At 50.8% G+C, this 20,958-nt stretch overlaps 1 long non-coding RNA gene across 1 annotated transcript; it reads left to right on the top strand.

Moving 5' to 3' along the window:
- Positions 1–2,760: 2,760 nt before the first annotated feature.
- On the top strand, positions 2,761–18,961 carry LOC142831273 (uncharacterized). Its single transcript, XR_012906978.1, has 3 exons — positions 2,761–2,906; positions 17,086–17,168; positions 18,693–18,961. It is a non-coding gene; the product is annotated as an uncharacterized LOC142831273 (long non-coding RNA).
- Positions 18,962–20,958: the final 1,997 nt, after the last annotated feature.

Raw genomic sequence — 20,958 nt, 5'->3', positions numbered from 1 at the left:
CTCTGCTGTCTCCTCTGACATGTCCCCCATTACACACACCCCTGTGAAGTGATGGGTGCTTGGGGAGGGTTGTTTGAGGCTGGCTGGGGCAGCCCTCCTCGGCGGGTGGGGGCCGGTGGGGATTGCTCTAATATGAAATGGGCTCTTTTAGTAAGAGAACTTTTTACAGGGGTGCTGCCGTGGCATCCAGCATTCCAGCCATGTGCACTCAGACTGACTTCCTGGAGCCTCCCCCCATAGGGTCGAGCTCCATGGGGCTCCAGGGCTGGAGCATCCCTCGGGAAAAATAGTGGGTCCTCGGCAGCACCAGCTAGCCCCAGCTGTCTGGAACCACCACTGATCAGCTATTTGACCACTCAGGGAGGGGTTTGAGGGAGGGCAGAAAACGGTGGGCGGCCAGGGGCCTTCGAGCAGGGGGTGGAGCAGGGATGAAGAGAGGGGGAGTGCGGGTGGGGTCTCGGGGGAAGGGGACGGCACATGGGCAGGAAAAGGAGAGTGAAAGCAGGGCCTCGGGGGAGGGGTGAAGTGGGGGTGGCCCTGGGAGTAGAGCGGGGGTGGAGCACCTAGGCCGTCTCCAAACTCTTCCCTCCTGTAACCTGTTCCCATCCTTCCTAGTTCCACGTGGGCTGCTCTGGGGATGCCAAAACGCTGTAGGAGCCTCTGCTGCCTGCGCTCCCTGCCAGTTGCTGGAGGCCTGCCGGGCTCTCTGAGCTCTGCCCACTGCTGCAAGGGCAGGACACTGCCACGGTAGCCCCCCACCGTTGGGGCTGGGGTAACAAAAGGCACCCTGATGTGCTGGGACCAAGACGGGATGAGCTTGTAGACCCCGAGGGAGAATTCGTGTAGCGCTGTGGGATGTGTTGCGATGAAAGGGCCTATAAGCGTGCTTACAATTACTTTGTAGGGATAATGATTATTATAGCTCCTAAATAATTAATAACTGTAATTAATTTTATAGGCCAGAGAGGGGCAGAAACACCCTCCTCGGCAGCCATAAACCCTCCCTCTCCGCAGGATGGCTCCCTGCAGAATGCCCAGCAGTGTTTCCTCCAGCAAAATGCAAAATGATTCAAGCAGCATGGGGCTTCCCTTGGAGATTACTCAGTCCACATGTTAATTATAACACAACAGCAGCTGTTAAAAACGCCCACCACTAGCCAGGATCCCCAGCAGCCTGGGGTGAGTAAAGGTTTGTGTAATCCCGGGAAGATTGGAGCAGAAGAGCCCATCTCTGCGTTCAGCATCAATGCATTAAAAGCAAGATGGGAGTGTGGAGGCTCTAGAGGATTTCTTTTGTGAGCAGCCTTGGCATAGATCACTGTTGCCCGGGCAGTGTGTGTCCTTCTGGGGCCGAGGCATGACTGAAACCATTAAGATTTTTAGTCCTGAATAGGTCAGCAGCCCAATAATGCCTGGAGGAAGTTTTACTTCATGCACTGTACAGTCAACCTGTGGAACTCCTTGCCAGAGGATACCGTGAAGACCAGGACTTTAACAGGGTTCTAATTAATTAATGGAGGTTAGGTTCATCAGCTAAATTAATGGAGGTTAGGTTCATCAAAACTTATTAGCTAGAATGGGTAGGAATGGTGTCCCAAGCCTCTGTTTATCAGAGGCTGGAAATGGGTGACAGGAGAGGGATCACGTGATGATTCCCTGTTTGGTTCACTCCCTCTGGGGAACCTGGCATTGGCCACTGTTGGAAGACAGAATATGGGGCTAGATGGACCTTTGGTCTCACCCAATATGGCTGTTCATATGTTCTTATGAGGCCTCACCTTGGCTCAAGGCCCTGTTATGCAAATTACTGTATGAACATGTCTGACTGTGCAAAGAAAGTATTACTGTCAACATCAGTTTAGCGATGTGGGAAACTGAGGCACAGAGATTAAGTGACTGTCTCAAGGTCACACGGTGACTATGGGAGAATAGGGAGTTTGACCTGTTTGCCGGCCCCTTAACCAGGTTAACAGGTTAAAAGATTAGAACTGTGCAAAGCGGGGCCACGCAATAAATCAATTCACTTTTTTCCCATCTCAGTTTTAAGTGATTTTTGCTCCCTTTGAGTCTCACTTCCCTTGCCGGATCCTTAGAGGCACCAAGCCCTCACCAAGCCCACTGGAGACGTTGGGTGCTCACGACTGCCCAGGAAGAGGCACTAACCCTCGGTCTGGGCTGAAACCACAACCCCCCCCCCCCCCCCCCGACACCCTGGGGCTGCGAATCGCAGAGCCTGGGGCAGTGGACGTGGGGTTGCGGGCGTGTGCGTTGGGGCAGCAGCATAGATGGCCCTGTGAAACCTGGAGGATGTTCATGTCTTTGTTGCTAGGCCCAGCTCTGAGCCCCTGTACCATTACTAGCACAGAGCTGCATGGCCATGGGATTCTTTTGTTCCCAGTCCCAGCATGCACAGAAGCATTTTCCAGAAGTCCTGGAGGTTTCGCATTCTCAAGGGGTTTACCGTACACATGAGTTCCTTTGTGTGGATCCATGGAAGTTGTAGGAAGAAGCAGAAGGTTACCAGCAAATGAGTGACAGTTGCATTTCCAAGAATGGTTTCCAAATCCCCCTCCCCTTCAAACCATGTGAGTTGATTAGTGTTTACCACCCTGTGATAGGGCAGATGTGCCCTGCACTGAAGAGGGGTGGGGGCTAAGACTCTGTGGGCAGAGGAAGTCCCGCCCCTTTTCCCAGACTGGGCATGCTCCAACTGCTGGAGCTGTATAAAAGCCAGGGGAGAAGCTCAGTCTGGCTGGACTGCCAGCAGGGAAGGAGCTTAGGCTGCAGCTCCTGAGTAGTCCCTAATGTCCCCCTCCCCCCTGATGCAGCAGCCCCAACTGGGGAGGCCTTCTTTGTGAGTTGGATTCATTGAGCAATGCCTGGAGAAGGGGGCGACACCAGGGACGGTAAGAAGTGGCCCAGGGTGGAGGTTTGTCCCTCCGGGAGCTCAGCGTGTTTCGGCAGGATGCCCTGCTGAGCTGGCAGTGGAAGTGTCTGCTGCCAACAGGGCCCTGGATTGGGACCTAGTGGAGTGGGAGGGTCTGGGTGTCTCTACCTCCCTGCTCCGTGCCACTTGTCTCCCTGGTAGTGGGGGAGATGCCTCCAGGCCAGTGAGCCTTCCAGAGGGAGACCATAGAACTTCTTGGACTAGGCCTGTAGGGCTGTATTTGCCTGAAAGAAGGGATGGTACTTTTGGCCAGACCTCTTAGGCTGTATTTACCCTAAAGGAGGGAACAGGACTTTGGGACTAGGCCCATATTTATTGTAGAAGGAGGGAATTGTGCTTTGGGGACCATGTGACCCTTTTTGAAAAGGGACATTGATCCTGCCTTTGGGGAGCCCCCCAGCTGTTGTGGGGTCTGGTCCCCTTACACACCCCTTCTCTGGTACCAAAGAGTTTTCAGCAACAGGCTTCCCCCTTTTCCCAGGAAAATGTTCCTGTTCATGCACCCCTTAAGGCTGCGGGAAGGAAAGGGTTTCCAATGGAAATTCACCTCCCTTCTTGAGTTGAGGCATTTGCCACCACCTCTCTCCTGTGGTCTATTGGCTTCTTGGACCACTGCTTAACCTGCAAGTTTTCCTCCAAGTCTCTGTGCATCCCAGAGCTTAACCTGCCCCCTGCTGCTTCTCTGCCCCTCCCTGTCATTTCACAGCTTGGACAGACCCTCTAGTGCTAGGCAATGACTCGGGGCCAGGGCTGGCTCCCTCCACCTCATTGCAAATTGGCTCTCCCTACTGCCTGAGAGAGACTCGTGGCTCTGTCCTCAGCAGGGAGCGGCTGTCACTGAGGGAGAAATGCCCTTCCCCTTGCTAGGCAGCTCCATGCATGAGCCCTGCGCCCCTGGCTGGGCAGGGCTCGTTAAGCAGCTGCAGGGCTGTGCAGCGTAGAGGGAAACATGGCCACTACCCACTTTGTCTGTTCTTCAGCCACCACACTAAAAATCATTACTAGCATCCCAAACAGCCAGCAATGCACATTCCTCTGCTTGACTCTGCTGCTGTGACAGGTTGGGTCGTAGAAATCCCCTTGGGGTAGTGGCCTGATGTGCCAATCAAGCTACTGATGCCCGCCTTCCTGCCTTCTGTGGCTCCCCACCGCCCTGTCCAGCTGGGCCGGAAGTTCTGATCTCCCCCATCCAAGGCATAGTCTGGATTACTGCCCCCCTTACCAATGAGAGAGATGCACAGTGGTTGCTTCCCCCCAGGAAAAATTATTTACACTAGGTTTGATAATAAACAAGTGTTTTTATTCAGTATAAAAGGATTTAAGTGATTGGAGGTGAAAACAGACAGATCAAAGTAAGTTACTAAGTTACAATAAACAAAAGGCACCAGCTAATTCTAATATAATGAGAACCTTGTTATATGCAAATTCTTACCCTAATCAGCTGTTCTTATTTCAGATAAAATACTTCAAGTCAGAGCTGATCTTTACTCAGGCCTGGGTCTATGGCTTTTCAATGTTCTTTAGAGTCCTTTGTTTTCAGTTTCTTCATGTGTTTCCTCTTAGGGTGGAGGAGGCAGTTTCAAAGGCCAGCTGAAGACAAACTTAATTGCTTCCCATTCCTTAAATAGACTTTTTCCTCAGGTGGGAATCCTTTGATCGGTCTACCCATCCTCATGGAAAAGTACAAGATTCAAGATAGCTTCCAGTACCAGGTGGTATAGTGTCACACCTTTCTAGAACCCACCAAAGTCTGGGTTTACAGGACACAAGGCCCTTCTCAAGTAGTTGGTTTGAGTACTGAGTCATTAAGTTCCTTCAGTATCACTCATGGCCCTCATTAGCACCATTAGCATTAAAACCAGATTCATACTTCATGGGTACGTCTAGACTACATGGCTCTGTCGACGGAGCCATGTAGATTTGTTTGTTCAGCAAAGGGACATGAAGCCGTGATTTAAATAATTGTGGCTTCATTTAAATTTAAACGGCTGCCCCGCTCTGCCGATCAGCTGTTTGTCGGCAGATCGGGGCAGTCTGGACGCTCCCCTGCCGACATGAAAGCCCTTTATCGACCTCCCCGGTAAACCTCATCCTACGAGGCATAACAGGGAGGTCGATAAAGGGCTTTCAGGTCGGCGCGAGAGCATCCAGACTAGCGCGCTGAGCCGACAAACAGCTGATCAGCTGTTTGTCGGCTCAGTGCGGCAGCCATTTAAATTTAAATGAAGCCGTGATTATTTAAATCGTGACTTCATTTCCCTTTGCCGATCAGCCTAATCTACATGGCTCCATCGATGGGGTATGTCTAAACTACATGGCTCCATGTGTCTAATTTCACCCACAAGAATGGTACGTGCTCAAAAACAGGCTATGCACATTGTAACTTTACAAGCGATGCATTACATGATGCAGTTTGCATGAAGCCTCTTGGAGTTATGCATATTCATAAGCCAATTTTCATAAAGCCTGGGGGAGGGAGCATGACACCTGCCAACCCAGGTACCATCACCAGATCCATCTGTTGCAATACATTCCGGTCATAGCCGCAGGTGCTGGTAGTCAATGCCGTATATCCCAGCAGTGGCTCTCGGTGTTGTTAGCTCCAGCCCTGCAGGCGAGAGCCTACATCTCTGCTATTGCCTGAGAGAGAGGTCACGCGCTATCACACCAGTGGCTGTTTTTGAACACCAGGGAGCAGATGGCTCTGTGTGACACATGCAAACGTTTCCCCTTCCCCCTCTTTTACTGTTGCTGAAGCATCTAAAAAGGCTGATAGAGATAACTGTATCCTTGCCCTGGATCACTGGCTTGGGGACTAAGGGCCTGCTCGCTGGGGTTGAGTTTAATGGGCCCCAGCAGCCCTAGGCCAATTTATTAATCAGCTGGGGCTAGAGTCATTAATGTGACAGGGCTCAGGTTGTGGGGGGTGGGGTCTGCATTGCAGAGCAGACAGTTGAAAACACAACACATCCGGAGCCCATTGTGCTAGGAGGAAAGACACCCACGGACCTGCCTGCATTTTGGGTCAGGCCCGTCGCACTTCCAGCTCTGATTTGCAAAGGAGCCCAAAGGAGTTAGGTGCCCAAAGGAGTTAGGCACCCAAAGGGAGCACCTAGCAACCTGGGCCTCCAAACATTCCTAACTTACCCCCCATCCTGCACCGGAGCAGGCCAATAGCCATCCAGTTCAGGATCGTGTCCCCAATATTAGCCACTGAGGAGTGCTTATCTGTAACCCCTCCTGGCAGTAGAGTGCAGTGCCAAGCGGAGGAGTTTCTTCCTGGCCCCTCTCTAGGGACCAGCTTATGCCCTGAAGCATGAGGCCTGAGATCCTAATTCTATTTCATCCCAGCTAGACTTACTGCAGAAGCTATTCATGTTCATGCAACTGTCTAATCCTCTTCCGGTGCTCCCTGAGCTGTTGCATGTGCTTAGATTACATTCCACAGCAGTGACGACAATAAATTGTAGAACACAACAATCCCTTTCCACCATGCAGCAGAGTCAGCCATTGGTGTGCCTGCTCCCAAGGTATTCCAGGGGAACCCTGCTTGTATTCCTGTAGTCTCTAGTGGTCCCAACAAAGATCCAGGTCTCATTGGCTTAGGCACAGTATGTTGTCTTGGTACGTCTACCTACCTGGCATTAATTCAGCACTGCGGCTACCATGTTGTAGTGTAGGTGCTCTCTACCACTCCACAGGGCAGCAGCTAGGTGTACAGAAAAGTCCTGCTATCCGCCTCGCTGACTGAGGATTAGATCCAGGCAATGCCAGTGGGCAGGGTGTGAACGTTTTCACGCCCCTGAAACATGTTGCTAGATTGTTCTGAATTTTAGGTGTAGACCAGGCCATAGTGAAAGACAGAAACAGACCCAAAGAGGTCCCAGGGTGAAGAGCCAACCGGCAGGAGAATGGAGCTATATGGGGAGCGAAGCACCTAAGAAAATATCAGTTGAGGTGACTTTGTGTCATCCAACCCTGCAGTGTAGCTGCAATTCTAGGGCTTCTTGCTAAGGGATCAGTCACGTTACTGGATTTTAAGGGGATCAGACAGGTCACTGCTGCACCCAAGAGGGGGTTGTCCCAAAGTCTGTACAAAGGGGGCCGTGTGAGGTGTCAAATGAAAGCTCATGTTCTACTGATTCTGTATATGCAATCCATGTACTTGTGTGATATCTGTATGTGGAGTTATAAATATGTACTTTGTGCTTATGCTGGAAGATTCTCTGAGACAGAGCAACGGGAAGGGATGTCCAGTCAGTGACTATGCTAATTAGCAAGGCTCCAGGAACAAGGCTCTCAGAGAGCCCAATACGCACCTGAGGAATGTGTCTGGAAATCTGGATACCTGCAAACCAGCCAGGGCATAACGGCTGCCGGCATGTGAAACAGAGGTAGGTCACTCGACCGTGTGACCTGCTCTAGCCAGGAGGACGCCAGGAGGGATATAAAATGCCTCATGAGGTGAACTCCATCTTGCCTTCAATTCTGCTACTGATCCCAGAGGCAGCCTTGCGAGGAACAGCGAGCTGGGAAGAATTGTGGGCCCATCCTGCCATAGGATGCACACCAGAGACTTTTAAGATAGTTTGTAACATCTCTGCTAAGAGCCTGCATTGAGAACTGGGCGATTCGATGCAAGTAATGTATTCTCCTTCACAATCTTACTCTCATGCTTTTCTTTCTTTTATTAATAAACCTTTAGATTGGAGATTCTAAAGGATTGGCTCAGTGTGAACTTCTGGGTGAGATCCAGAGGGAAATTGACCAGGGATTTGTGGCTGGTTCTTTGGGACCGGAAAGACCCGTTTGGGGTAGGCGAGATTGGGTTCTAGAAGCCCTCCCCGTGTGCAGGCCCGGGGCTGGTTGTGGCACAGGGAGAGCTGGGGTGTCTGAGGGGTTTTGCTCAGTGTGACCGGTTTGTGACCTGTTTGGGAAGGTCTCTGGTCAGAGGCTGTAAGGAGCCCTAGTTTTGAGCAATTCGCCCTGAGCGGACGCCCTCAGCAGTGCCCAGACCTGGCCCAGTCCGTCACAGTCAGCCAGAGGTTATTCCAGAACAGGTTTGATTTTGCATGAGCAATGGCTAGCCTGCCCGAGTCTCTGTTGGCATCAGGAGAGGCTGGTGGTCTGTCACCAGCATGAAATAATCAAGACCCTGCAGATAGCTTGTGAACCTCTCGCGTGCTCGTCTCCTTACCAAGGCTCTCCACTGAGGTCCCTAGACTCTTCTGGCCGGCGGAACGATTTCCTCCATGTTTACTGCCATCGCTCTGTAACAGCAGGGGTACCCCAGATAGCCTGGAGCTGCCAGCCTGTGCTGAAAAGGAGACTAGGGAAGATACATTGACAGTACTGGGGCACTCCTTTGTCGTTTATCCTCACAGGGTCTACCTCTAGCAACCCACCAAGCCCTGGGCCTTTGGAGGATGGGTTTGAATTTCCTCCAGAATCTTGCTCCCCTCTTCTCTCCCTCCCCGCCCCGGAGGGAGTGCTTCCATGCCATGCTGCTGTAGTTTGAGAGGGGAGGGCCTCAGCTTTTTCCCAGCTCTTCCCTCCCCCACCACTTGAAGCCCTGGTCTACACTAGGACTTTATTTCGAAATACCCTCCCTTTCTTAGTTCAGATTTATAATCGCGGTGTCCACACCACCCGCCTGCTATTTCGAAGTAACGGGCCGCTCATAGAAATCTGCTTTCCTCAGGGAATAACGCTAATTTCAAAAGAGCTTTTTGAAATAGCGGTCATGTGGATGCACCAGTGCGGCTATTTTGAAATCACGACTCCCCAGAGACATTCGCACGAATTACTCCCCAGCGCTTCCTGCAGCACTAAGTCCGAGGTAGCGTGTCCGCATTCACAGAGCCTGCCTCAGTTGAATTTCGAGGCTCTACTCAGTGTGGACACACTGGCTGGATTTTGTTAAATCGGGAGTGATTAAGTCGACTTTTCTAATTTTGAAATCATTTCCCAGTGTAGACATGGCTTAGGAGACCCAGAGTTGGCTTGGTCAGACAGCTGTGTCTCCTGTACTTAATTTTTGTTCAGCAGCCACGTTTGCAATCCAAACTTATGTTCTTCCTCTAACTTCTCCTAGCCTCCAGTGTTTAGAGGTCTGCTCCCTATGGATCTCAGTACCTGGCTCCTTTCCCTTGGGAAGAGTCCTAGGGAGCAGGATGCATCATTCCGTATCCACCTCCGTCTCGCCCCTGCTGCTCTCGCCATTATGCACCACGCGCTGTGTTACTGTGAGCTCTGCGTTTCAGACACGTCTCATTGTCCTTCTCCATAGGAGAGCCCATCAGAGCGGCAGGGGCTGCCATTTGCGCAGTGGGCAGAAGAAGGTTTGGTGCCAGGAGTGAGGGGGGAGGGGTAAGACATCCTTCCTCTGGCCTAGGTTACCGTACGTCTCTGAACAGAGCGTTCCAGTTTGCAAGCCGCTGGCAGACTGGATTTAATGAGCCTCAGAGCAGAGGGAGGCGGACTCTAATGACACGCCGAGAGCTTGGCGTGCCTTTTCCAGAGCACGGAGAGTGGAACGCTACACTCTGGAAAGACCTTCGCAGGCTGGCAGCGGCGGAAAGAGGCAGAGGGAAACTTCTAAACCGCTTGTGGGACTTGTGTCATGCTGCTAGCGCCTAGTCGGCTTGTTTGCTCTTCTGGGGAACCATGTCAGGGTTACAAATTGCAAATGGAAGTCCTTGCTCTTGTTAGAATGGGATCGCCTCACCCCACAGCCAGAGCGAGCACAGCAACGGGGCTCTTTTACCCATTGTAATAACCAGGCGCGGCCCAAGACAAGCTGCCGGCAACTGGCGCCCCAGGCGGAATGCACGATCGGCGCCCCCGCATCCACAGCCCTCAACGGCAGTGTGTCATCACTGGGCACCCCGTTTCATGCAGCGCCCTAGGCAACTGCCGAGTCTGCCTGTATGCACAGGCCGCCCCTGGTGGTAACCCAAGGCTACAGTCTGCCAGGACCCCAGTTTTCTCTACATATCCTGCACAGAACTCACACCCCTCTGCTCCTAAGTCAATGTCTCCACGGTGTTAGCTAACCAAGAGTGGGGGGCCCATGGTGCCCGTGTACTGCTTAGAACTGTGATCCCCTTAGGCCTCACAAGCTCAGTACGATTGGCTCTGGGCAACAGTTGCTGAGGAGACCTGCAAGAATGCAGCAGGAAGTGGTGTAGGTGGGTTAGAGCTGGGGTGAGGTGGGGATTCGCTCTTCCTCGATGTCCGGGCAGACCAATGGCCTATAAGGGAGAGGTGGCAGGAGGGAGCTGTGAAACAAAGCTTGTGGACATTCCGGGAGCTGGTTGTTGGGGAGGCCTACTAGGCCCTCGGTCCTTCGGCATAAGCTGAACGAATAAATGAATTAATGGAGCAGGGACTTTAATGGCAACGTCTGATACAACCCTGTGGAATCAAACGTGTAAGGACATAAAGAAATCAACTCTGGCCCTGAGGTTAAACATTAATCCATCAGAACAGACGCTGCGAGGTGTTGGTTTGTGGGCTAAACACAAATGCTAGTGGAGGGAATGGGTAAGCAGGGCGGAGACCTACGTTATACGCATATCGGCCGTGACCGGCAAACGTTCTCGACAGTGTGGTCAGGAGCATGCAGCTTCACCTGCCCAGACAGGCGTGCTGGGTTTAGAGAAACGCCAGTGGGTCTGAGCCAATTAATATGGTCTGCTTGGAGGCAGAAGGCCTCCTCGATACTCACTGACCAAAGCAGGTTGGGAAGTGGAGGGGCTAAAGTTGAGCACGGGCTGCTCTCCACTAGCTACAGTTTTCTCAGCATGAACATCCCATGGATGTAGAGAGGAAATTCAATTCCCAGGCATTCAATAGGCCCCATGGGATACCGACCTTTGTTTTCCTCCAGCATCCCAGGGTTCTGTTGCGAAAGCTCAAGGAAAACTTATTTTAAGTGCAAAGGAATTAATTCTTCAAACTCGGCCGTTCTCCAAAGAAATCGGAGCGGCTCTTTGCGACGCAGGCCGTCAGGCTCCATCGAGGTGGCCGTCAGGCTGTCTGCAGCAGATGGAGACGCCGTTGAGTCGGTGTTAATCTTTGCTACCTCAGATGGCCCTAGCTGTGACGCCAGGCTAGCCTGCAGAGCTACCCTTCGTGGGTATTTACCCAGCATCCCCCACGGGCTTGTACCGCCAGCACGGTGGCATCAGTGCTGTGGTACCCGAGCTAGGTAGAGCAAAGTGATGACCTGTGCGGGTCCCGATGTGCTGCAGTTACCTCCCACCCCGAGCATGGAGCAGAAATGCCCTGAGGATTCATACAAGTGGCCGGGCAGTGGAGATGTAGCAGCTGGGGCTGCAGCCAGTCCTCTGGCACCCTCCTTCCGCACAGGGCCCTATACCCAGGGCTCTAGACTAAGCTCAGATGTGAACACTGCAATTAAACAGCCTCGTCCCCCAAGCCTGAGTCAGCTGGGGGCTCAATCGCAGCGTAGCCATACTCAGTGGGCCAGATTTTCCTCTCGGGCTGCTGGGCGGGCCAAGAGGATTGAGTCCCTGGTTTCACCTACATTGTAGAGTAGAAAAAAAATCTATTAAAATACAACCTCGTTTGCGGCTTTGGCAACGTAACTGCTCGTGCGCTTTCTGCCGCGCACGTCTCGTGCCGGTTTTCTTCCAGTCGCATGCATGGGCGTACTTAGCCATGTCTATTGTTACCCCCGTCACAACAGTCTCGCTGCTGCCTTGTGCTCCCCTTATCTCTTCGCTGCACCCGCCTGTTTTCTCGCCAGCATTCTGTAAATAGTTTGGGGCAAGAAGAGTTGTTTCGTTCGATGTACCTAGCACAGAGGGGGCGCCAAGCGTAACGCCGAGAGAGGCTGCAGTTAGAATAAACTGACAATGCACCTGCTGCTCCCCTCCCCTGTTGAAATGAGGAGACATTTACATTTTATTTTAGAAAGTGCTTTGTGTTTCTTTACTTTTCCCTTTGCAGGAGTTGGACTGGGAGTCGTAGCATCTGAACCCCAGGTCCAGCGGGGATAGTTAGGCCCTGGATGTTTTTCGCCTTCCTCTGTAGCATGGGGCACGGGTCACTTGTGGGAGGATTCTCTGTATCTTGGGGTCTTTAAACCATTGTTTGAGGACTTCAATATCTGAGATATAGGTGAGAGGATTATTCCAGGAGTGGGTGGGTGAGATTCTGAGGCCTGCATTGTGCAGGGGGTCAGACTAGATGATCATAATGGTCCCTTCTGACCTTAAAGTCTATGGCTACGTCTACACTGGCATGATTTTCCGGAAATGCTTTTAACGGAAAAGTTTTCCGTTAAAAGCATTTTCGGAAAAGCGCGTCTAGATTGGCAGGATGCTTTTCCGCAAAAGCACTTTTTGCGGAAAAGAGTCCGTGGCCAAACTAGATGCGCTTTTCCGCAAAAAAGCCCCGATCGCCATTTTCGCGATCGGGGCTTTTTTGCAGAAAACAGAACTATGTTGTCTACACTGGCCCTTTCGGGCAAAAGTCTTTTGGAAAAAGACTAATGCCCAAACGGGAACAGCATAGTTTTTCCGGAAAAGCACTGATGATTTTACATTAGATCGTCAGTGCTTTTCCGGAAATTCAAGCGGCCAGTGTAGACAGCTGGCAAGTTTTTCTGGAAAATCAGATGATTTTCCGGAAAAACTGGCCAGTGTAGACACAGTCTATGAATCTAACCTGCTTTAAATTCTTCCTTCCACTCCTTGTGGGGACTGCTTCCTTCTCTTTCTGTATCAGGGTGTATCTACCCTGCACCGTTATTTCGAGATAACTAGTGTTATGTCAGAAGAACAATGCGGGTGTCTACACAGCCATTCCGTTATTTCGAAATAATTTTGAACTAAATAGACGGCTTATTCTGAAATCTGTAAACCTCATTCTACGAGGAATAACGCCTACTCAGAAATAGCTATTTCGAGAGAAGGCGTGTGTAGACGCTCCACTGCTGCTATTTCGAAATAGCCCCTTCCCAGGGCCATTCTAAGTTACTCCTCCTGGGGCTCTACATCGAGATAGCACGTCCACATTAGGGAAACCTGCCTCTGATTAATTTTGAGGCTTCCCTGAAGTGTAGACTTCCCTGAATAAGGAAAAGTTATTGAATAAGGAAAAGTTATTTACTTGTTTCCATAATATAAGAACTAGGGGCCACCACATGAAATTAATGGGTTTAAAACAAATAAAAGGAAGTTCTTCTTCACACAGTGCACAGCCAATCTTTGGAACTCCTTGCCAGAGGAGGCTGTGAAGGCTAGGACTATAACAGGGTTTAAAAGAGAACTAGATAACCTCCATGAATTTAAGTCCATTAATGGCTGTTAGCCAGGATGGGTAAAGAATGGTGTCCCTAGCCTCTGTTTGTCAGAGGGTGGAGATGGATGGCAGGAGAGAGATTGCTTGATCATTCCCTGTTCGGTTCACTCCCTCTGGGGCACCTGGCATTGGCCACTGTTGGCAGACAGAATACTGGGCAGGTTGGCCCTTTGGTCTGACCCAGTATGGCCGGTCTTATGTAGATGTGCTACTTTGAAATAAGCTATTTTGGAATAACTGCTCCAGAATAGCTTATTTCAAAATAGCTGTGCAACGTTGATGTACCCTTAGACTGCCAAGCAGTGTTTGGCTGCCATGTTTCACCCCAGAAGCGGCCACATCTCTGTGATGGAAAGGTCTGTGTACAGTGTGTGTTGACTGGTCCGATTAAGGCCCCAAGTCAGGTAAGCAGTTAACCAAGAGCTTTCTTGATCACGGATTTTTCCTAGAGGAGGTTGTTAATTAACGTCATTGACACAAATTAATATCACCGAGTCTGCAGCCTGTTTCCGGACACTGGTCTCTAGATGAGGAGGCAATTAGAAATGGATGAAACGAGGAATGGCTCTGAACCAGCCCCAGAGCAGCCCGCATATGACACCAGACTCTGGATCCAGTTTTGGTTAGTATAAAGGCCTCCCCCTGCCTTCTTTATGCTGAGCACAACCCAATTCCTATGCCCTCCCGGCCCTGGAAATCGGGATCGGGATCCGGATCCTTGCTGGATCAGGCCTGACAGATTCCTCCTGGCAGAGGAGAGTGGCGCATACACAAAGGAGCGGGTACATTGCAATCAGTCAGCGCGGAGACATCGCATCCCTCCCTCTGTGCACCCTGTTGGCTCTGACTCAGCGTCAGCTGCTTACCCCGAGGTGACAAAACCATCAAGAAAAGCCCAGTAATTGGAGGGGAATCGCGGCGTTTCATCTCATGTGCTTGGAAGAGCTGGTGGCAGAACACAGGGCCGGGACCCATAACAGATGAGCCCAAAATCAGCTGGGCAATGGCAGGGAGACGGCCTGCTATCTCAGCACATGCAGCCATCCTCCCTGGCCTCTTTGTGCGGCCAGAGGGGACAGCTGAGCCTGGATTGCTGTGTTCCTGAGACAGCACGGACGCTATCTTCCACCTCAGCCTTTGGATGACTGGGAACAAGAACCAGGAGTGGCGAGATCGTAGCAGAAGGCGAAGGGTAATTAAACCAACTGCGCTGCACCATGTAGGTCTCAGTGTCCAGTGTCTGCTGTCAACCAGCCTGGTGCACTAATGCCAGTTCTTCCATCCAGACAGGTGACCCCAGCTCCACCTGCTCTAACCACACGTCTCCTGTCTATTGGCTGCCGTTGCCAATGCTCTGGGGCGCTGTCCGTTCTCATCCACATATGTTAGGTGTAGATGAAAATTTGGAAACAAAAAATATTGAGCTCCTCCCCCTCCAAATGTTGAAGTGTTGCATTTTGTTTTCCTGGGGGAGGGGAGGAACCCACCTTCTCTCCTGGCTTCCGACCCTCCTCCCCCCCGCTCATTCCTAGTGGGGGAAAAAGTGAAAAAATTAGTTTTTTTTTTTTTACATGGAAATAAAAAGGGAGGAGGTGAAGGGGAGAGTAAAAAACTACGAAAAGGTGCGTGGGCTTGTCTCAGGTGTGTGAGTTTGTGTTTTACCAGCCCTCCACCTGACCAAGTGTCTCCTCAGCTCGAGATGGGGCCCTGCCCTTTAGCTGCACGGACATTATTTGGGGCCGGATTTTCTACAGAACTTTTAGGCAGCCAAATGAGCAGGCCGGGTTTGGCTGGGGTCTCTGTTCCATGCTTACTGCTGTGCCGAGGGCCTGTTTGTGGTCTCAGCCACATGATGGAATCGTAGGACACTAGAACTGGGAGGCCCAAGTCCAGTCCCCTTCCCTCACGGCAGGACCCAGCACCGTCTAGATTCATGACGTCCAACACGCTCGCCACTAGCCACCGGTGGCTCGTTGGCTGGTCGAGTGTGGCTAGTTGGCTCACAGAATTATTGACATTTTCAGAATAATGTGGCTGGTTTGCCTAGAGTGGCTATTGCCTCAGAACTGGTTGGACACGACCAATCTAGATCATCCCTGATACACATGCAGGGGCATCCTTATCCGTACAAAGCATACGCAGCTGCGTAGGGCACCCCAAAATCTGGGGCACTACAGGTCTTCATGTCCACTCACCTGCTCTTCCCTGTGCTGTAGCTTCACTTCTTCCCCTAAGGATCCAGCTGACATAAAAGGGAAAAAACCTGCCAGACTAATTAGCAAAACACTGAACTTGTGAAAGAGTCATTCAAGGGGTAATGAAGTCATTTAACAGGCATTTGCCAGCCCCAGGAATTTCCTGTCACTTTCTAAATGTACTGTGTGAGTCAACAGGACCTTAGTTAAAAATGTGCTTGAGAATTATTAATGAGCGCGCTGCTGAAGATTATAAAATCACAGCTCTAAAAATCGTCTCCTGGTCCCGGCTTCCCTCGGGCATAGGAGCACCAGTTTAATAGTGCTGGGTAGGGCCCCATAAGTCCTAAGGACTGCCCTGCACACGTGGCCGGGTGACTTCATGCTTGGAAGGGAAGAAAACGTGATCCCACTTCCTGCCCAGGGTCATAGAGAGAAGGGCGCAGGGCCAAGAGACCCCTGAGCTGTGCAGTGTGTGACCAGGCTAAGCTCTGCACCAGACAGAGCTTGAAAACTACTTTCGATCTCTCAACATGGCTGCTTGGAGAAGTCCCACGCTCTGGAAATTCGCCTTTGTCTGTGATCCTCCATTCGCCAGCGCTGCCCTGACGGGGCTGTGATCTCAGGAGATGTGCTGACACGAGTGATTCAGCCTGGTTTTTTATTTTCCAAGACCTTATCATGCTGGCTTGGTAGCACAAAAGTGCCGTAAGGAGAATAGGAGCACACAGCCGTGTGAAATTGTTCCACGTGCTTTTCCTGCACCCGGCCCATGGTATAGACCAGGGCTACTCAACTTTGGAATCCCTGGAAGCCACAGTGATACTCATAACACATGCTAAAGGCCACAGCTTAAGTGCAGTTGCAGATACATGCAAATATATAAGCAAATAGCTTATTTCACACAAGTCCCTGGTGTTCCCATCCCTGGGGGCTAGAAATGTTGACACCCTTTACCCGTCTGTTTCAGCCACTCTGTCCGCTTGCGTCTTTCAGTGCTCACCCCACCTGGCGAGTTGGGAGTGACACCTCGCCATTATGGAGCGTGTTCCCAGTGGAGGCCACGTTCAAAAGATCCTACCTGCGGGCCGCGTGTCGAGCCCCACGTAAATCCAAACCGCACCGAGGGCCGTGTGTTGAGTAGCCCTGGTGTAGAGGCTGAATCACAAACATATCGCAGGTAGACTGAGGCGTGGCTGGAGTGCACGGCTCTGAGATGGGTCTCTGCTTCTGGAAGCTCGCAGGGGGTAATGAGAACCAGTGAGAGCAGCCTGGGATTTCTCTTCCTAGTGACTGAGAACTGGGACTGTTGTCTTTTGAATGACACTCGAAACCGAGGCCCTGGCCATGTGTGGTCATTAAACATCCCCCGGCAACAAAGGTGTTATTCCTGTTCCTCATCAAGTTTCAGCTTGGACCAGTCTGTCCTGTCCATGGGCTCCCCGGACCGTTCCAGGCCCACACAGCATCTTCTAGACATTTTCATTGGCTTGCCAGCTGGGAGGTGGAGCTAGGCACTGTTTAACACTTCACAAAGTTCAGCTCCGTTTCTAGGACCAACTGAGTACCTCCTCGCCACGTCCAGTTTATCATTCATCTCTCTATTGACAGAGACGGGGACCGAGATGATGATGCGGCATCATAGAAAAGTTTTACTGGCACACGTCTGGGCTGGCTGCCTGATTCATGAGTGGGTAAGTCTGTATATTGCATATTCTGCAGGATGTTTTAGAGAATTGTTAAATGTTTTTATTGGTGCTATTTTTTTATCCCTCTCTTTGCAAAGCCAGACTCCCGGAGGGTGGTAAATCCAGCTGTGTGAGGCTCAGAGGAAGAGAGAGAAAGAAATAAAAAATGAATACTTTTTAGAAACTTGTAAAAATGACTCAAAATAGCTTTTCCCATTCATTGTGCAGTGATTTTAACATCTGGTATCTTGGGATCTCTCGGGGCTAGAAGCAAGTACTGTGTGCCGCTAGGAGCTTTCTTTTTTCCAGCAGTAGAACATTTCTGGGCCCAGCTCTCTGTGGGTATAAATGAAAGCTCATGGACAATGTCTCCTCCCATTTTTAGATCTCTCAGGCTATTAGATGCTGAACTATAAACCTGTCACAGATTGATGATTTTGAGTGTTGTCCACTCTAGTTTTCAAGCCAGTGACGTTTAGAGGGAAAATTGCTTATTTAAGCAGAAAGAGGAAAACATTTCTTCGGACTGATTATATAAAGGACAGCTCTCAGAAGTTATTCAGGGTTTGTAATGTTTGAATAAGTCCTTTAAGGCACATCTACACAGCAGGGCAACACTCGAAATGAGGTACGCAACTTGAGCAACGTCAACTGCGTAGCTTAAGTCGAAATAGCTTATTTTGACTTTTGGCGTGGTCCACACAGCAGTTATTTTGAGACAGAGCGCTCTTCCCCCAACTTCCCTTAGAGTGTGTCTAGACTACTGAGTTTTGTCGACAAAAGTGGACTTTTGTCGACAAAACTATACCAGCGTCTACACTACCGCTGAGTTCTGTCGACATAACATCGACAGAACTCAACAGTTTTGTCGACGCTGGTAAACCTCATTTTACGAGACATAACACCTTCTGTCGACAGAGTTTTGTCAACAGAAGGTGTTATTGCTTGTAGGGTTGCGTCTAGACTACGGGGTTCTGTCGACAAAGCAGCTTGCTTTGTCGACAGAACTCAATGTGTCTGGACGCTCTTTGTCGACGGAAGTTTTGTCAACATTATCTGTTGACAAAACTTCCGTCGACAAAACGCGGTAGTCTAGACGTACCCTTACTCCTCATACAATGAGGGTTACAGGAGTCGGAGTAAGAAGTCCTCCAGCTCGACATTATATTGCAATAACTGTTTGTGTGTAGACACAGACTATGCTCATTCGGAATAATGTCTGTTGTTCTGAAATAAGGCTGCTGCGTAGAAATAACCATAGAGATGGATTCATGAGCGGAGGCAATGATAGAGGTCATGCTTTAGCAGCAGGAAATATTTAAAGACTGTTATAGGGAGATATGGCAGATGCAGTGGACACATGGAATATTCAAATACTGTTGCATCAAAATCTCTTCACGGGATTATCTGTTTTCTTGGCTCAACGGGTGAGCTACAAAGGCTTCCTGTAGGAACCAATGTAGCTGGGAGCTAACACAAATCCCTAAAGCAGGTAAGAGGTCTGTGGAAATGTCATCCATTTTCCCTCAGGGAAGTAGCACAGAATGATTTCACCTGGTTCCAGAGGCCTGACAGAGAAGGCCCGAAGCGACAACCTGGATCTGAGAGAAGAGTTATTCACCCTCAGTCCAAGCATGGACATCAGATTGGCACCAAGAAAGGCAAGTTCCACAGAGGGCCTGAGGTACTTGAAATCCTGCCATGGTCGCCATGTGGAGGATGGGGTAGCACCTGTCAAGAGGCCCCTGAAGGAGCTGTCCGTTGTTTGATAAGAGTTCTCTGTAGTGTGTTTGTTCTGAATAAACAATGCTTTGCTCGTGCAGGCTGGCTGGTCGCTGGTTAACCCTGGCACTGGGAGAACAGGGCCACAGGCACTGAACTGATGTCAGGCCGTTTACGATCATCACAGCGGATTGCAGGAATCTGCAGCCCAAAAGCCCGGAGTGGAGGGAGTGGGTTGCAGGTCCCACCCTGAGAAAGGGACTGGCTGGATGCCTCAGACCCGAGTGAGTTCCCCTCAGGATGTCCACCGAGGGGTCAATGGTGACAGAGTCACAGTAACAACCCCCAGGCTACTGACAGTGGGGCTGGGAGTGCAAAAGAGGCAGCTGCCCCAGGGCCCAGTGATTCCAAGGGGTCTGGGGCTGCCACTGGTGCTACTGTGACAGTGGTAGCAGCCAGCACGCTGAGCTCTGGGCAACGCTGAGGGCTGACTGCCCCTGGCCACGCCCCTTGCACCTGAGGCCCCGCCCCTTTTGGTCGTGCGGCGCCATCCCCCCGTTTTTCCCAAGGGACTCGTGGAGGCTGTCGCCTCTCCTGTAAAAGCCTGACTAGAACAGAAATAACGTGGTACTCAGACCTCGGGGGTGCGCTGTGATTTGTGCAGTGCAGGGACCTCGTCCCACGTGAAAGGTGCCCACCAAACAAATGCAGAACTGAGGAGAAAGACTCCCTGAATGGGGTCCAAGAGCATGTGATTTTACACCACTTCCGCTCCCAGCCCTGTCACAGTAAAGCCACGTGCAGTAGCTCCTCTGATGCCTGAGTAAGACATTCCCTTGAAGGCTACGCCTACACTATGAATTTTCTCAGCCAAAAATATGCTAATGAGGAATGTATTTGCATAAGTCACCATTTCATTTGCATATTTTCATGCTAGGGATTTTTGCGCAAAAACAAGCAGTGTGAACATTTTCTTTTTGCACAAAACCCCCCTTTTCCTGCAAGTATACCTCCTTTTTTGGGGCATAAGGATCTTGCGGGAAAAGGGTTTTTTGCGCAAAAAGAAAAAGTACACATTGCTTGTTTTTGTGCAAAAACGGATCGGCAGAAAATGTGCAAATGAGCTCACGACTCATGCAAATGAACCCCTCATTAGAATATTTTTTGCCGAGAAAACTCGTAGTGTAGACGTAGCCGAAGTGTGGCTCTGTTCTGAAAAGTGATGCTAAGGGCATCCCCTTCTTACGCAGCCGGCCTGCCCGTGGCGTGCTTCTGGCGTTGCGTGAGCTGGCATCTCCTGGCTGGGAATACATTCCCTCCTGTTGTCCTGACAGAGCTGGCACTGTGAAGGGAGAACGCGTCGGCATCTCTCTCCGCATCTGCACCACCAGCAGTTAAATACGTCGACTGTGGAATCTTCCTTGCTGGTGACGTGGAAAGAGCCCAGCTTGACTCTCAGGTCCCAGGCCTGGTTTCGCTGGGCGGGGACTTAGGCCGGGTTTTTTTTTACTGTGCAGATTTCATCTGGCGTCACTGTGAGCCAGCCTAGAACCCCACACGGGGATTGTTTTTACAGAGCCGTTTGCCTCAGCGGAGCGGTGCTTCGGAGAAAGAGTAACTCCGCCTCCAGCTCTTAATTGGGGGGGGGGGCGGAATCCCATTAAAACCCCAACGTCTTTATAGCTCAAACCTTGCTGGCTGCTTTGGAGACCTAATGGTTTCCATGGTGACCACAAGGGCCTAGTGTCAAGCTGTTCAGAGCTTGACCATTGGGAAGTGAATGTGTCCTATGTCTGTCCAAGAGGAGACTGAAATCCATGGTGACGTTTCAGAAACCCCCTAAGCAGCCTGAACAAAGGGAGGAAGAAACCCAGAGGGAAAACAAATGAACGAACGGACAAGGCCTCGTAGATCAGAGCAATGCCCCGCTTCCCCTTTCCTTGATTATCCCCTTGTTGTGTCTTTGTGAGGTTTAATAACTGACATCTGGAAAGACAAACCTCAGTCAGTGTCACTAATTACAGCAGCATATTTTCCCTCTCTCGGCTCCTTTTTCTCCTCCAGGCTAGCATGA

This window comes from Pelodiscus sinensis, chromosome 13 (assembly GCF_049634645.1).
Source record: "Pelodiscus sinensis isolate JC-2024 chromosome 13, ASM4963464v1, whole genome shotgun sequence".
Classification (NCBI taxonomy): domain Eukaryota; kingdom Metazoa; phylum Chordata; order Testudines; family Trionychidae; genus Pelodiscus; species Pelodiscus sinensis.
The sequence above is the reverse complement of the archived record's forward strand: the minus strand, read 5'-3'. Positions and strand labels throughout refer to the sequence as shown.